The sequence below is a fragment of the Schistocerca cancellata genome, chromosome 2 (genome assembly GCF_023864275.1).
Source record: "Schistocerca cancellata isolate TAMUIC-IGC-003103 chromosome 2, iqSchCanc2.1, whole genome shotgun sequence".
Classification (NCBI taxonomy): Eukaryota; Metazoa; Arthropoda; class Insecta; order Orthoptera; family Acrididae; genus Schistocerca; species Schistocerca cancellata.
Window position 1 is genome coordinate 697853272 of NC_064627.1, and position 15823 is coordinate 697869094.

Sequence of the window (15823 nt, forward strand, 5' to 3'; positions counted from 1 at the left end):
CACTCCTGGACTCAATCTGCATTAACACAGTCCTCCCTCTCATTGTTATCATATTTTTCATTATACATCCTTTATACAATTTTTGAAGTTATATCGCACTCAGTTGTTTTCTTGAATGCTCTTACTTTTTCATCTTCAGTCTCCTCACTCCTCTTTCTCCTTCCCATCTCTTTTCCCTCTTACTTTTTAATTTCTCTTTCTCTTAATCCAATTTTGCTTCTCACTCTGTCCTCATCACCTCTGGACTGAAGCTGGCGCAGTGCTTACCAGTATACTACCTTTGATGTCCTAGTCTTTGACAGCTCCCCCTTAATCAATGTCACCCTTTGTCTGTGCATGTGGGTCCCTCTAATCTAGGGGTCTGAGCGAACTACACCCTTCATTTTCAGTCTTCCCCAATGCATCCACCTATTCATTCTGAGGAAGTAATTAACAGTTCCAAAACCTAGGTTACTTCTACATGTATTTAATGGCACTACTTAACACTTTACCTTCTGAAGGTAAAAACTGTGGACAATTCATAATCTATCATTAAAATTGTCAGATGGATAATTAAGTCATTGCTTTTAAATTCTGCCTTATATTCAAAAATAGTATATTCAGAATTTCTGGGAGACATCTAGGCATCTGTACTCCACAACCCACTGTAGAGCACGTTGCAGTGAGCAGGTGGTGTACAAATGTAATTTAACACCATTGCTGTTTCACCACTGGATGAGGTACGAGGCGTGTTTTCTAAGTAAGTACTGTTTTGAAATTAAAAAAAAAATGACGTGCTAAGATATCTCAATAATTTTATTTTTACATGAAAGCCTGTACCTTAATCTATGCACTGACGCCATTACAGGCTGATTCTTCCTTGTTTACGTTGTGTACTGAATGCCTCCGATAATCATGAGTCCCGCCGACTGTGAAGTACGGACTGTTATAAGATTTCTTAGTGCTAAAGGCCTAAAGGCGATCGATATTCATTGTGAGATCTGTGCAGTTTAGGGAGAAAACATTATGAGTGATGGAATGGTAAGAAAGTGGGTGAGAGCATTTAAAGATGGCCGCACAACGGAGTGGGCGTCCTTTGGTCTTTAATGAAAGTTTGGTGCAGGAAGTGGGCAATAAGGTGAGAGAAGACAGATGCTTTACAATTTCCTCCTTGAGGGATGACTTTCCTAAGTTTTCTTGTAGTGTTTTGTATGGCATTGTGACTTGAATTACCGAAAATTGTGCGCAGTTGGGTACCGAAAATGTTGACAGCTGTGGCATTGTGACTTGAATTACCGAAAATTGTGCGCAGTTGGGTACCGAAAATGTTGACGGCTGTGCACAAAAACAAACGTTTAGGCAGTGCATTGACTTTCCTTGAGTGGTACCACAACGATGGTGATGATTTCTTAAGCCAAATTGTTATGGGTGATGAAACATGGGTGGCCTACGTCACACCAGAATCAAAGCAACAGTCCATGGAAGTTGAGCGAGGGCATTGTTTTGCTGCAAGACAATGCCCATCCACATGTAGCGAATCAGACCAAAGATCTCACCACATCTTTCTGATGGGAAACTCTAGATCATCCTCCGTACAGCCCCGATCTTGCACCCAGTGACTACCATCTGTTCCTGCACTTGAAGAAACACCTGAGCAGTCAGTGTCTTCAAGACGATGGCGAAGTCAAAACAGTGGTGATGCAGTGGTTAACAAGTCAGGTGGCAGACTTCTATGAGGAGGGTATTCAAAAACTGGTACAACATTACGACAAGTGCCTCAATATCGACGGAAATTATGTAGAAAAATAGATTAAGGTACAGGCCTTCACGTAAAAATAAAATTATTGAGATATCTTATAACATCTTTTTTTTTAACTTCAAAATGGTACTTACTTAAAAAACATGCCTCGTACATGGAGAACGAGTCTGTGTAACCATTAATATCTTTCATTTTTACTATCATGATAATTATGTGAAGTATGTGTGACAGGAAATAATAAGTTGCCAAACTTCCTTGGAAAATACACTTTTAGAATTTTAAAATTTTAATATTATATGCTCTCAACATTGATTATGCACTTTATCTATCCCATTGAACTCTGCTGAAAACTTTTGTGATTTTTTCCCAGTTGAATAAGTAAACCCCTAATAAATTGCACAGATTGTGATATGAATTTCATTAATCTAACTTGGTATTGGTTGACAATGATGAACAAAGCTCAGGAATTAGTAAGACGAATGTTTAGTGAATTATTTCGTTATGGATGAATTATACTTCCTTGGCAGATGAGTGGGTAGTTAAAAACCACAAATTGAAAACTTAGTGTTTCATAACTGGTCAGTCTTATGATTTTTTTCTGTCACTTATTGCTGCCTTTATTTACTGCAAAGCTCTGTGTGTGTTAATCACACCAAGTCACACTTTTGCTAAGATTACATCTTAAACTGCAAATTTACAATAAACAGTTCAGTGCACAACATTTTCACAGTATTAATTCAGTGAATTTCACTTGGGTGTTTACTTTTTTCATATCTAGAGTTACATCACTGTTCCACCTTAGGTTGCTCAGATGGACACTGTAGATAATTGAGTTGCAACTGTTTAAGCGAGAATGGAATAAAAAAATATTGTGTTCTTTGCCTACTTCCACTCATTACACTGACCCAGCATGCATTATGATGTTGCTTTTGGGTTTTGGTGAGGCATACCAGCGCTGGATCAAATCCACATGGCAGGTTAACAATGAGGGTCATTGTGGTGGCCAACATGGATGTGCTTTTTAAGTGGTTACCCACATATGACTACATACATATCAGGCTGATACTCACATTTTGCCACAGTTACATGCTTTGCAAACATTTCAAAAATGTTCTCACTCTTCACATGGGATAACTCTAGTGTGATACACAAATTTCATCCCAGGGACAGGGAGGGGGAGATGTGGCAACAGGAAGGCCATCCAGCCACCCATACCACTAACATTGCCAAATACAGAATTATGTGATGACTGCATGAAAACACAGAATAAGAACAGTAAAAAGAAGAGGGTGACATTTATTGCACTACTTATCTTTATATTGAGATTCAGAAGTCAGTTGTTGCATCAGGGTTGATCATCTACAGGTCATGTTAAATTTTCCAGTTACTTTGTTATGATTTAAAGAAGCTACCAGTCTGTCTAAAAGTGCATAATCTTTGAAGAGCCTCAATGAACTACTAACAACAAATTACTATTATTATTATTGTTATTTCATTTAGTCCTTTAAACATCACTAAATAGCTTTAGCCTCCTTGTTCTTTTTATGTTCCCAAAATCACTTCATCCTGTCATTATGGTTCTGCTGTTGTTCTGGCAACCACACATTTTTTTTAAGTTTTATACTTCTTTCTGTTAGTTGTTCAAACATGGATTTAAGTGAGTTGATGTTCTATCTGTATGTTATCTGCATAATAGCCAGTGGATCAACAGCAACTACATTGAGACCCTTCTGGGTACTGACTAGCCAACATAATTTGGTTCTATGGATCCCATTTATGATGCTGAAGATTTTCTTGGTTAAGTGTGAGTCATACATCTGTGCTACATGACCATAAAATTTCATATGTTTTTTTGTGCAGTGAAGCTAAATTGTTCTGTCAAGGAATGTTGTTTATTTATAACTTTTGACCCTCCAGATACTGTCTTGGATCTTGAGTCTGAATATTTTCTGCAGTATCTATCGTTCACCTTTTTATGGCATTTACATTAATAGTTAACAATGTCTCAGCTGTGTAAAGTGGTCTTGGGAGAATGGATGTTTTGTAGTGGCATGGTCTGACGTTGATGGAAATATATTTTTTGTTATAAATACTCCAGAGGTTTGTGTAGGCTTCAAGTAATTTTTCTGCACAAGTTTTATTGTTTTCTTTGGCATTGCCAGTGATCCCAATAATTTCACCCAAGTAGGTTTGGTGTTGAACCTGAATGATTTTGCCGTATTTCATTATGACAGATCCCAGGTGTGTGTGTGTTTGGGTTCCTCAGGCAACGTCATCTGATAAGAAATTTCAACACAAGTTTTATCATCAATCTCATAAAACTTCTCTACAGCACACCTGCCCTCAGCATTACTTTTAGTAAATATTGCAAGGCAGTTGGCAAAGGCAAGCCATTTTATTTTGATGTTTTTATTTTTTTGTTCCCACATTTATGCCAGGTATTTCTTTCAGCCATATTTTGATGATCTTCTCTAGTACTAGATTGAAAAAAGTGGAAATAACTCACGATCTTGCCATACAGCTGTTTTTATGTTAAATGATTTGGAGAGGTCACCCATGAATTCTGCTTCATAGGATATGTTTCTTAAGGTCTGTTGGATTAAGTTATTTGTTTTGTTATCTGCACTATAATCATGCAGTATTAAAGAAGTGGGGCAGTCAAACAATGGCTTTTCTAAAATCTGTAAATGTGAATATTGTGCAAATCGACTGGTGGTGCTGCTGTATTGTCCTGAGATCCCACATCTGTTTTGCACAAGATCAGCCTTGTTGAAAGCCCACATGGCATTCATCTGTCTTGAATTCTGAGTGTTGCTCTAATATGGTAAGAAGGGTAAGACTAAGTACTTTGTAGGTAATTGGCTGAAGTGAAATATCTCAGTAACTGTTTAAGCTGTCTTGTCACTCTTTTGGTATAGACAGCAAATCAGAGCTTTTTTCAAATCTGTGGGTATAACTTTATTCTCTCGTGCGTAACAATGACAGCTTGTAGTATAATGACTTTGTGCCCTGTATCTTGTTGTTTTTGAGATGTTATATCATGTTACATTCTCCATTTTGCATCAGTGAAACTGAGTCTTTGGTCAGGATGTATTTATCAAATTGCAGTTTTTGTCTACATGGTTCACAGTTGTGTAGTTTCTCAAAGACTTTAGACTGTCACAGTTAGTTTTTGAGTGTGTCTCGAGTGTTCCATCTAAGTGGTGGAGATAAATTGATTTGTAATTTGTTATTTGTTCCCTAAAAGGCCTGTAGAAATTTTATATGTTGTTCTATTTGAAGCCATTAATTTCTCCAGTCTATTGAACTGGTACATGCACTTAATTCTTCTGATTGTTTTTTTGTTTTCTTCAGTATTTCTAAGAAGTTCTGCCAATTCTGTGATGGCTATTCTAGTTTTCCAGGCTCAGATGTGAAATTCCTGGGCTCCACCAACTGCATTTATGTTTTTGTGGAGGTTTGCAGAGTTTTCTTGCTGATTCGTGAATGGTTCTGAGAATTGAAAAGGCTACTTATATGTCACCATTTGTCTTCCAAAATATTAAAAATACACCATATTCCCAGGCACAGGCGTTATAGTCTGAGCTGCCAGAGTTGGCGGTCACGTGTGCATGAGGTATGCTTGCACGTGTTTGGATGGCGTGTGTTTAACTTTTGTCAATAAAAGCTGTAGTTGACAACTTTGTGTAAGTGTCTTAATTGTGGATGTCTGCAACTTAATGCATCATCTTTATGGTAAGTAGCAATCTGTATTTTCTACATTGTTGATATTTCTACCTGGAGCTACCACTGTTAGATCATAACTTAAGAAATTTAGTGCTCCTGCTCTTATACCATAAGTTTCTAAGTAAAAAAAAGTCCTGGATATAAAAGAAAATAATAAGGCTGTGTTAAAAGAACTCAATGAAAAAATATACAATGAAGAAAGACAACATTGATTGGTTATCTGCTTAGGTACAACAATTTCTTAAAAAACATCATCAAAAGGAAAACATCTGAAGAAGAAAATCAATAGGTAGGCTCAGAATATCAATATTGCAGAATGTCATCAGTGGAATGAACTGTCCAAGTTATAGTGCAATGGCCACAAGCAGAGAAAAATGCCTGCATCGACTAGGCATCATGGATGATATTGACAGGCATATGAAGGATGTATGTTGGTAAATTTGACTGTTTATTGCAACACATAATGAAGTAGTTTACTCTAAGTGTCTAGATTGATTACACAAAAATCAATTCATACATCTGCTCCATTGCCTATCGTTTTCTTTTACTTTGGAATGCACAGATTGTGACAGGCATAATGGCCATTAGGGAGAAGATCGTTGCTCATCAGAAAATGACCTTGTGGATCTAAGAAGTAGTAAATAACACCACAATACTTAAGAAATGTGAAATGTTATTTACAGAGTATGACTTAAATTTGTTGACAAGTTGAATTAATATTGATTGAGGCAAGTCCAGTTGTTGCTAATAAACTGAAAAAAGTGTATATTTCATATAGTTTTTATAAGAGAAAACAGTTTAGTCATTGTGTAGCTACATGAAGGGGACCAGTTTTGTGAATAATTTGTTTGAGAGAAAAATTGGCAAAAGCATATTTCTAAAATTCAGAGTACAAATGACTTTAAAATAGTTTAATAAAGGACAACTTGAAGTGCTAGATCCTTCTTCACTTACTGGACATTGTACTTAAAACAAAAATCTTTAGTAACAGTGGTCTTGCAGAAAATTGATACTTACAGGAAAACAGACATCGGTTGCCTGGGTGAAATCTACTCCACTAGGATAAACACACAGTAATCTTTATCATTTCCCAAGCTTTGCAAACCTAACATGATAAGACTGATAAGGTACAGGCAATGATAACTTTCCTTGAGAAAACCACAGAGAAGTACAGGACAGAGGAGGAGAAAAAGAGAAATGAAATAAGCACTTTACTATTAATATTTACTTCCTGTAACTTTGCTAATGGAGGTCCTGAGTTTATGAAGAATAAATATTTTCTACCTGTAAAACATTTTAAACTGCTCTAGTGCTTTTTGAAGATTCGTACATTAATTTCTGTTTCAGTTATGATTTCACTTAATTTTTCTTTTTCATTAAGCACTTCTCATAAATAATTACGCTTTGTGATCCACATAACAGGGCAATTAGTACTGAAATCATAATTAAGGCATTAAAAGAATATGATGAAATGAAAATTTCTTATGGATTTTGCTTATTACAAGACTTTTATTGTATATTATTGATAATAATGTATCTTATAATACTGCAAGCAGAATGACTAATCTGAATATTATATTTTTACTCCCGAAGTTAAGAGAGATTTGTGAAGTGTTATTTCATGGAAGGTTTTCTGAAGCATAAATAAAGATGTGACAACTAATAGAGAATGGGGTGAAAGGAAATGGAGGAGGAGGCAGTGAGATGGAGGTAGGGAGTGTTGATCATATAGATTGTGGCAAAACAAAATAAAATACATTTATTACTGAGTTTACAACTGTGTTTTTCAAACATGTATGCAGTCCAACACTGTCAATACTGTGTGTCCCAGGAAGAATGGTCAATATTCAGGAACATGCCTGAAATGACCATTCAGTGCAAAATAGTCTAGCAAACACTGGCTTCAAAGTGTACGGTAGGCCTTAAGAGATATGAGCACTACTTCATCTTCAGTAATGTGGAACAAATCTCATTTACTGCAAGGTCTTTGCTGTTCACATTCTGCATGGAGGTAGAATTTACCAAAACAAGAAAAAAATTGTCTAATAAATCTGGGCTCTAAAATGCGTATCTTAAGAGCTATGAAGAGCAGAACAAATGTTTCACAGTAGTGAAGATAAACAAGTGTTCATAGCTCCTAGGGTATTCACTTTAGAGACCATGTTTACTGGACATTTTTTTCTTGCTTTGGTTCATACTACTGCTTCTAAGAATATGGAAAGTAAAGAGCTTGCAGTAGAGAAGATTGTTTCACAGTATTGAAGATGAAGAAGTCCTCATAGCTCTTAAAGTATGAATTTTAGAGCCTATGTTTATGGGACTTTTTTGCTTTGAATGATCATTCCTGTCATATCCGTGAATATTTACCATTCCTCCTGGGATACCTTGGATATACTTTCCTTACGTAACTTGAATTCATAGGTTTTAGAAAGCAAAACAGAAATAGTACAGATATTTTGAGCAGAATAATGATTGTTAAATGAGAGAAAAAATATACTTAATGTTCCTTTATTTATACATATTCACTCATTTCTATAGGGTGGCATGTGTGAGACTATACAACTTTTGCTGAATTAAATTTGGGATTTTTCCCATAAGTGTCAGAGGTGTGAAGAGTTGCGTACCCTTGCAGTCTATAAATGAGTAAACGTGCCTGTAAGTAATGTTGTTATAATAATTATGATGTTTAAATACCACAAAAACTGTATAACTTCTGTATATAGATTCTTGGGCAGCATGTGGTTGTTGGAGTTGACAGTGGATACTCATGTCACAACAGGTGCTGCATGATGCTAACAACATCACAGGGACTGTCTGAGGGGGAGAGGGGTTGTGGAATGTGTGAAGCAGTTTTAATATTTTGCAAAAATGAACGGTGATTTGTAAGTAGCCATAAAGAAGTTCCAGTCATGAACCAGTTACAAACCTACAGAATACCAATTTTTAAATCTTTTCTTGAAAACATCTCACTACACTATACCTTTTCTTTCTAATATACTAAGGAGTAAATGTATTGGGAAGTGAGTGTAAGAATTCACAGATCTTTAAAAAGGCTTCTGCAAGATGTAAGTTATCTACTTTACACATTATACTTACTGCTTGCTTTTGCTGAACAAGTATGTTGTTTACTTTGGGTGCACTGCCCCGACACATATTTCCACAAGACAACCGGGACTGAAAATACAAAATTAGCAAACGCTTTCTGTCTTCAGGTCAACACAATAAGAGATGTTTCTAAGGGCATATTATCCTGAACTAGCTTCTTGATTAGTTTATCCATGTGTTGACTACATTTTAACTTGTTATTCTGCCAGATCCGAAGGAATGAGTCATCATGAGGTTAAGACTTAAAACATTAAGAGTTGTGAACTACAAGTAGGCCCATCTGAGCTGTGTCTGCTAAGGCTGACTTTCCATCCTTGATAAGTAAATTTGTGTCATTAGCAAACACTCCAGTTTTGCCCTTTAAGTTATTTACATAGTCAACATAGTCAGAAGCACGAGTGGGCCTTAAGTACAAAGCCCTGTGGCACTCTACATGCTACGTTCCCTCATGCTGAGGTTATTTTCATGCCCGAGATATATGATGTTAATGAAAGCATCTAAACATTGAGATAAAGATCTCACCCAAGCAAGAGGGATGCCATTAATGCCACAACACTTTAATTTGTTAAGAACAATTTTGTGATCCACACAGCCAGATCATTTGGCAAGTTAACAAAATATACCAACAGGATAGTTCCTCTTGTTTAGCTCTGTTAGCACTTCATTTGTGAGGTTTTGTATTACTTTGTGTGAAGAGAAACCTTTACAACCTGAGGCAGTTGCCAAATTCTGCTCAGTTAAATGTGTCAGTATTCTGTCATACACTACTTACTCACCCACTTTCAACAAGCCTGGTAGGAGTGATACAGGTCTGCATTTAGAAGTAGTTTGCTAATCTGTAGTTTTGTAGTAATGCCCATCTACAGCATACTCAGTCTGTCAGAAATTGTGCCCTGGAGTAGTTGACTGATTACAAAGATAGCGTAAGGCAGCCCCATCAGGTCAACACAAGACTTGAAAATTCTGCTAGATTTTCATCAAAGCCAATATAATTATTACTGTTTAGTGATCTGATGAATTCTGTAAGCTCCTTAGGGTTTGTATTTTTTGAAACTATTGTCTGTTGACGAGACATGCAGTGTCTGCACTAGTAAGTCTGAGACATTTGCACTTGCTTTACTACTTGGTGCAGCGTTTGCAGCTACTTTGATGAAGTAATCATCGAATTTCGCAGCCAAAAATTTGACAGTGTCTCCTTATCTGCCAGAGCTATTTTCTGGATGCTCAGTTTCATTTGGTTGAATAGTATTGTTCGTTTCTTACTTAATAATGTTCCAAATACTTGTGCCTCATTCTTGGAGTGTTTTATTTGTTTGTGGATTGTATTTTATAATGACAGAGTACAGGATTCTACAATACTGGTGATAATGGAGTTTCAAATCTTGAGTCTGCTCTCTGAATTATGTAGGGTTCTCTCTACCTAGCACAAGATACTTTAATTCCATGACTTATCCACCCCTTATACTTGCTTTTGTTTGATTTTGCTCTTACTTATACACGACAAAAACAAGGCTCAAAGTGTTGCACAAATATGCTTAAGAGAGTGTGAAATTTCCCATTAACTCTTACTTCTTTATGAAGTTCTCTCTAAACACTGTGACTGAGTCACTGTATATGATTCTGCAACACAATACTTTTATTCTATGATCTGTTTATAACTGGTCAGTAAATGTTATTGTTAACATCTGACCATCGTCGTCAGAGAAACCACGGACTATAAGCTATACAGCTGAATCGCTACAGGTTTTTGGGTCAGAAAACAGGTTGCCCTGTCTTTCAACCATCATAGAGAATTTCACTGTGGAAGATAGCCGGGCATCAGCAACTCTAGATGACCTCGGTCTTTACTATCCAATAGAAAGTCAACATTAAGGTCTCCACAAACAAGTTTTTTTTCAGTTATGCCTGTGTACCCTTATTAAAACAGTCTATAGTTCCTTTATGAGTTTTAACATATTTCCTGCCAGTGTCCTGTAAACTCTCAGTACTACAAGCATGTGTGTCTGCTGTGGTGGTACACATTATTCATCCAGAAAAACATGTTCCACCTCTTCCACAAAATCAGATGAAAGATATTTACATAAAAACGTTATTTAGATAGATAGTAAGCAGAGAAATTTCCGCTGAATGCACTTTATGTTGACATACGTGCAGAGACGATGAAAGAAGCATGGGCACAGGACAACGGCAAAGTGCAATGGATCAAGCACTCACCCTGCTGCGAAGGAGTCGCTTATACTATGGTCACACAGCTTGGGGGTGTTTTGGAAGGCAGAAAGAAAGGGGCACTACCTACAGTGCCAAGGTGCGGAAACAGTTGTACATAGCTCAAGAGAAATATCACTCTTCTGTCATGTTATGAGATTCCAGTTAATATGAGATCTGTTCACCTAATGTATATGAATGATACATTTAGAGCAACAAAATCCAGAAAAGTTCTTTAAAAGGCAGTTACATCATTTGGTAGCTTGAAGACTACAGAGCTCTCTTACAGCCCTACCCTCTGCAAATGGAAACAAAACCACACAGCAAGAGTTGATGGCCCTGCATAGCAGGTCCAAAGCATCAAGAAACTACAAGGTGACCATAAGAAAATAGTCAAGATAAAATTTCACAAGCAGCATTAAGGTGAAAGATCACTGAAATGTAATGCATCTTCTGGCTCAGTAAAACCATCAGAAGCTCTCCCTTTCTCAATGTTACATTTTGTTTGGCACCCAAGCTGATGGATGTGGATAAGAGATGCTGAGATCCTTTGAGATATAAAAAGAAATTTTCAAGAAATAATGGAGAAATATGTGACACTATCTATAACAACTGAAGTAACAACAAAGAAGATATAGGCGAACACATGATGTAGAGTAGTCCAATACAGTTGTTATATTTAACACAAAGTTATTTGGCAATTTGTTAGAAACCCAATGAGTGTGAATTATGACAACATGAGACCAAGAAGATTAACTGACCTTAGCAACCACGTCAACAAGAAATATTTAAATAACCCTCAGCAAGTGAATCAAGAAATGTAACAGTGACAAAACTGAAGAGTTCTGTGTGCTGTTTCCAAATCCATGAGTGAATCCTGAGTTCCGACAGCATCAGCAGCAGTCAACCAATGATGGCAGCAGAGTAACACTTTTCACTGTTCTGGTCGAGCAGTTGACAATGACAATGGTTACATAGTGGCTCACAGAGGCATTGTTACACACACACACACACACACACACACACACACACACACACTATGTTGGTAACGCAGTGTGTTTAGCAGTGCGAAACATTACGTCAGACTATTTTTTGATTTTTTGGCAGTGATTTGTTTGTGAAGTGTTGCAGGTAAATATATGACTGATTCTTTCTGTTGATCTCAAAACAAAAGAACAGGATATTAAGATCGAGAAAAGTACAGATTACTGTTGTTACTGGATGCTGATTACTAGAAGCAACATGGAAAACCATTTAGCTGAAATACTAGAAAAACTCGAAATATTGGACGAACTGTATAATGGAGTTAAAGCTCAAGGGGAGATTTACAGAAATTAGAAAAGCTAGATGAATTGAAAAAATGTAGCACTGAAATCACTAAGACAGAATTAAACTAACAAATAATACACTAGGTACTAAGATTTCTAATATAGTAGCTACCTTAGCAAAGTTATCTAAGGATTTACAGCTGCAAATAAACAAACAATGTGGCCGAGTAAGAAGCAAAGTTATTGTACAAATCAAAGAGATAGGTGGTAAAATAAGGAATATAGAGGAAGTAGCACTTGGGAATTTGAAAATGTATGGATGTGCAGAGACACTGAACATAGCAAAGAATTTACTGAAATAGATAGTGAGACTAATGCTTTAATTAGTTTAAGAGGATTGGAAACCCTCATTAGTAGAACAGAAAATCTGTCATTGCTACATCTAGTTCTTTGTGCAGTACCATAGAAAATCAAACATAAGTTATATGTCATAGTAAATATGATAAAGTATAAAAAACATTTATGTTGTAGTGAGTATGTGATTAATTTATAATTTCACCACGTCAAGAAAGTAGAATCACTAGTAAAGGTATTTGTAACTAAACTAAATTTATGATGATAAATGTGGAAATACAAATGAATATTCAGAGGAAGCTCTAAGGAAGAAGTCAGCTTTGAATGTAGTATAGCTCTGGAAAGTAGAACTATGAGTGAGGTACTCAGGCACATACTACTTTTAAGCTTTATTGCAGAAAGCGTATGACTTTGAACAAATAATGGATGGGTAATTAAGCTAAAATGATGTTATGTAAATTACTAGGACATTTACTGTTTGCTGGAAGTATACAAGTATGGATCATGTATAATGACATGCATTCTACACTACTGGAGATATGAAATACACACTTATAAACAGTGTACCATTTAATGGAAGGCCAGAAATAAACTTAGTGTCTATTTATTCTCCTGACCCTGGAGGTGGCTATCAAATTACTATTTTGAGGACACCTAGAGAGCAGTACGGGTGAGGTGGGCCTCACATTAAGTAGAAGAACTGAGAAAAAGTGTTCCATTTATTTTAGTTAAATAATTATAGTTATTTTAATTGCTTACCTGAGGCAGAGTTGGCCTTTTTTTTTATTTCTTGGCTCACAAATGACATTATGACAATATCTTCATTTTATATAGAAATATTAGTACTGGTTAAAGATAACCATCAGGGTTCAAATATAAAGAATGAAATATGTGTTAAGTTTTTTCCAAGATACTGTGGGCCTTTTAGAATATTAAGGACACCACATCCAAATATAGTATTTCTGTTAGATTCCAAAATGGGTAAAGAAAAAGGGCTCTATAACAATGATACAATAAGGAAATTTAAACTTCAAGAGAATCTCCCATCTTTACAGATTAAGTGCCTAATGACTGCCAGGTTCCAAGTTAATTTGCTTCTTTACTTCATACTTAAGTTTTCTGCAAAGCAATTTATTTCTCTCAACTATCCTTTTGTATGCAGTCTACATACCTCTGTTACTGTCTTTATAGTATGGAAGTAACAGGAAAAACCTCTTACCTGAGTATAAAGAAAATACACCAGTGAAAAATGATTAGAAGCTCTATTTGAATAGAACAAGTGAGACTTCCCAATTTTCAGGTGAGATATTTTTATACCTTTCCTAGCCTTTATGAATAATGCTTGGGCTTCATATATCTTTTATTGGAAAGGTTCAGACATATAAGGTGTTAAATATGTACTTTAAGTACAAAGGTACTTATAATCCAATACATGTGTTTCACACATGAAATACTGTGAGTTCCCACTGATATACATTGTGGCAATTAGAAGCTGTTTTCAGAGGTAATGCTGACAGATGGTACAGGGTAACATCCAAGACATATTGACATAAAACATTTCCTTTTACGCATGGATGAGAAGGTCGTGGGTATTATGTTAAGATGCACTTGCCAGTAAAATAATGAAACAGGGGAGGAGGAAAAGTGCCAACTACACAGAAAACGGAATGTGACATACTGTCAAACAGGGTGATTTCGGACGGTTTTGTCGTTATATTTATTGTAACTTTCATATATATTGTTAGATTAAATTGACTGTTATGGAAGTGGTAAGGTATATGTGTAACAAATAAAATATCCCAGAACCAGAAAGTGTATGTGTAGGTATATTTATCTGAGGCAGTTAAATAAAGTGTCTGAAGTCACCCCATGGTTTGGGGTGATTTTGGACACGTGTTTTTTAAATCTCTGTCCGAAGTTACAGTATATAGAGGGCAAATACGGACAGTTACTGCCTTTTTTCAAAATTCTACATGCTTTTTATTTGATCTTGGTGACATTTTAAGGCAGCCCTTTGTTACAAATAAGTGATATGGAATGATATAATGAATTTTCTATATTACAGATAAGTTCTGCACGAGCTCGTTTAATATTTTTGCTTAAGCGAACAGAAAGATCTTCTGACTGTCGTTTGAGGAATAAATGCACCCATTCTTCTCCTGGCAAATTATTACGAAACTTCCTCTTTTCGGTCAGATTTATCAAGGTAGCTTTTAACTAAATATCCGATATCCAATTTAGTGAGGAGGAAATCCCCAATGTAAAGCAAGATACCTTGCTTCAATATTTCTTTTTCTTTATTTAGCACTGGCTGTCCTCCCACTTTTTTTTTTCAGATGTGCTTTCTGCACTTTATTTTGTAGGGTTGGTTTAAGTATACCATACAAATCTCACACTTTTCTGTATGATAATTTACGACTATGAATATCACGAACAGCTTTATCTAAAAGTTCTGGGTCATAATTACATTGTACTGTAGCACCTCTTCTGCTCTTATACGTTCTTGGCATTGTCCAAAATCACAACACACAGTACACAGTTTTACAAAAACCATTGTTATTTTATAACCTTGCACAAGAAACTCGACAAACTTGTACAGAAACTGTTTCAATGCTGTTAGCTACTGAGTGCATCAACAATTACGGTTACAATAACTTCCTGCTCGGCGCAGCAATAGAGAGTTTCCACTTTACGATAATGCATGGATTTTTAACACTGAGACTGTTCGTCAATTATTCACCTAGGGAAAAAATTGATGCAAAATAAAAGTTGTGGGAAGTGATACATGCAATCTTGCGCTTAAAATAACTCGCACACGGACGTTAAAATAAGTAACTTTTTGTTTCTATGCAGTGGCAAAGAGCAAATAAGCTATACTGTCCGAATTCGCCCCAATGTCCAAAATCAGTTTGACGGTACTAAAAAACCACAAATGGGATGCCACAGCACACAAACTATTTACTCAATGCTCTGATAGATGGCATTTGTGTTGCCTGTGATAAGCAAGCACTAATCACTTGTTTTAATAAGTGAGGAACAAAATTAGTCTAAAAAAAGCCTCATTATTTCTGCTGACAGTGTGCTAGTGCATAAAAGATTTATGTAAATGTAGAAAAAAGTAATAATTAGCAATATATTACATAAAGTGGAAGAATTAAAGAGCTATAAAGTAAAGGTTTTGTCTCTGGCAATTGATAAAAAAAAATTAACAGTTAATGAAGAGGTGTTCTCAACAGGATACAGGAATCTATATTGTAATATATGTATATGACAGTTGTCCATAAAATTGGAAAAGTAACAAATCAAAGGTACATCTGTCTGTATTGCTCTATGATTTTTAAAGTAAGCGAGATGTAACCACGTGAATAATAAAAAACAAGGAACAATATTATAATCAGGTAACAAGGAACGCGTGCTTGACAACACC

General features: G+C 35.9%; 1 protein-coding gene across 1 annotated transcript in view; it reads right to left on the reverse strand.

The window, feature by feature from the left end:
• Positions 1 to 6517, reverse strand: part of LOC126162473 (ATP-binding cassette sub-family C member 12-like) — a 516794-nt gene extending 510277 nt beyond the window's left edge. Inside the window, exon 1 of the mRNA XM_049919007.1 lies at positions 6482 to 6517. The gene's annotated coding sequence lies outside the window, so the exon portion shown is untranslated. The remainder of the gene's footprint in view (positions 1 to 6481) is intronic.
• Positions 6518 to 15823: the final 9306 nt, after the last annotated feature.